This window comes from Volvox carteri (genome assembly GCF_000143455.1).
Source record: "Volvox carteri f. nagariensis unplaced genomic scaffold VOLCAscaffold_35, whole genome shotgun sequence".
NCBI lineage: Eukaryota > Viridiplantae > Chlorophyta > Chlorophyceae > Chlamydomonadales > Volvocaceae > Volvox > Volvox carteri.
Genome location: NW_003307578.1, coordinates 260,575 through 263,307, shown reverse-complemented (window position 1 = coordinate 263,307; position 2,733 = coordinate 260,575).

Sequence of the window (2,733 nt, the reverse complement as noted above, 5' to 3'; positions counted from 1 at the left end):
AAAATCTGTTTGCAGCTGCCTTGCACGCGCAAAGTACATCGGAAGAGGTTCGCCGTCGACCATCTTAAAACGGCTGAATTCTTGACGTAGAGACACCTTGCGGGCGTTGTTGTTGGCAGCAAACATAGATCCCAAGGCGTCCCAGGCCTTCTTCGCGTTGGCAGCACCGGTAACCATCGGCAAATGATGATCCTTGACGTTCTTGATGAGCAGATTGATGACCTTCCGTGACTGTCGAATTTGCTCCTCGTTGCACGGCTCGGCGAGCAGGGATTGCTCAAGCCCAAGCTCCATGCACATCGCGCTGAACCGAATTTGCCAGGTATTGTTAGCGTTCGGCAGGACTTGAGGAGATTCCTGATAGGAATACCGATCGTTGTGAGATAAACTAATAGGCGCAGTCACCGCCCTAAATACCGGCGCTAGCGGAAAACACGTACATTCCGCGATCTCACTGCGCCGTCCAGACGGTGCCCTAATGTCTATCACTTAGCTACCGGATATGCATCGGTAGCCCCATAAGGTTCTGGGGTAAGTCTTCCCCATTAGTCAGGCGCAGACCCGGGGTCAAATCCCCTGGTCGACAACCACACGAGTTGGGAGAGGACCGTTTCCTCAACAAACTCCTCCTCCAGCTCACCATTCAGAAACGCAGTAGACACATCGAGTCGGTCTGGTCTGGGTTCACACTACTGCAATTAGCGGTTTAAGGTCCTGGGTTCGATTCCTGGGGAGACCCTCGAATTAGTCGGGAGCGCGAGATTATGGCTAGCTGCTGAGATGTGGAGTTGAGGTCACAGTTGATGGACCAGATTCGCACGCTGGATTGGTGGCGATTGCCGAACCCTCCGTCTCTTCGGGTGTTCGGGTGAATGGATGAGGAGGGGTCCCTGAAGGCTGGATCCGCCGCCTTGGACTTACAGTTCGTATGGCGAAGTACAGTGTGGTAGTGGTGGATGGTGCTATAAGGTGATAAATGATCTAGAACTGACAATGTGATAAAGCGGCCCAGAAGCCTCCCACTCTGTAACATTACATTACATTACATCGAGTTGATGTACCGTCATGTTCCGGGCTGCGGCAACTGCTAATAAAGCACGCAATGACGAACCACGAGAGGTAGGGGCAAACAACTCCCCATAATCAATCCCCTCACGTTGCTCGAAACCCTTGGCAACTAAACGCGCCTTAAAACGCTCCACGCTGCCATCATCGCTGTACACCTTGTATACCCAACGACACGGCAACAAACGAGTACCAGGAGGTGGCTTCTTCAGCTCCCAAGTACTATTAGCCATCTGGGCGGCGATCTCCTCGTCCATCGCACGCCGCCAGTCGTCTGCATGTGGACTTGCAATTGCTTCCTCAAACGAATTAGGCTCAGGAATACCAGCAGAGAAAGCAGCGTTAACGCGACCAGTGACAGTGCGACCAGGTTCGTTTCGCCACCATTCGCCAGGGCGTTTACGCTCTCTAACTGGGTACCTAGTTCCCGCCATTTCCACATCAGGCTGATTGATTCCTTGCCCATTCGCACTGCTGGAAGGTCCAGCCCCAGCCGGCGCCCCCTCGCCACCCAAATGCGGCGATCCCTCGCCGACGGTGCTACCTGGTGTCCCTTCGCCAGCCCTAGGCAGCGATCCCTCACCAGATAAACTAGTGCGAAACTCCTCCTCCTCGTCGGCATCGGACTCATAATCGGAGTCCCCGGCATTACACCGCCGGCCGACATTAGACTCGTCAAAACGAACGTTGGAAACTACGGCAATAATGCCGTCCTCGTATAGTACACGATACTGTCCACCGTTCCCGTATCCGACAAGTATTCCACGCTTGCTCACCGGGTCGAACTTGTCGCGCTTGACGTCGGGTACGTGGACGTAGGCAACGCATCCAAAGACTCGCAGGTGACTGACGTTCGGATGAACGTTAAAGAAAGCTTCGTACGGAGTGACGGTTGACCCAGCAGTTGGCGACACATTCCTAAGATAGTTCGCTGTCGCTAACGCCTCCGCCCATAATGATTTAGGCAGTCCAGACTCAACTAGCATAGCCCTAGTCTTGTCCAAAAGAGTGCGATTTAAACGTTCTGCAGCTCCGTTCTGCTCAGGGGTGTAGCCTACCGTAGTTCCGTGTAGAATACCCCTGGAAGCGAAATAGGCCTTCGTGCGAGTATTAACGAACTCCCCGCCACGATCTGTACGCACCTCCTTAACCTGCCTGCCAGTAGCGCGCTCCAGTTCCGCTATCATTACCACCATCTTCTGGTAGACCTCCTCCTTGGTCGCTGTAAACGCAACAGCTGAAAGACCAGTATGGTCGTCAAGCAGGGTTGTCACGTAACGCGAACCACTAGGCGAAGGTTCAGGCATAGGCCCACACACATCCATGTGAATGAGCGCGAGAGGCTGCGCTGCCTTATGCCCAGATAACGGAAAAGGACCACGTGTATGTTTAGCAAGGACGCAAGTCTCACACACACACGTGCTGGCTGATTGTATGCTGTGTCGGTCAACATCAAATCCAGCTACCATATTATGACGCAGCAACGTCTCAAGGTTGCTGTATCCCAAGTGGCCATACCTTCGGTGCCAAAGTGCTGCACGTTCAGCTCCGATACCCACGGCAGCACACACTGCATCACCACCAGAAGGTATCCTGTTGTCTTCACGCTGCGTCCTCTTCAGAGCTCCAGTACCTCCACTGCTGTAGCATACGGGATACAAGTCCCCA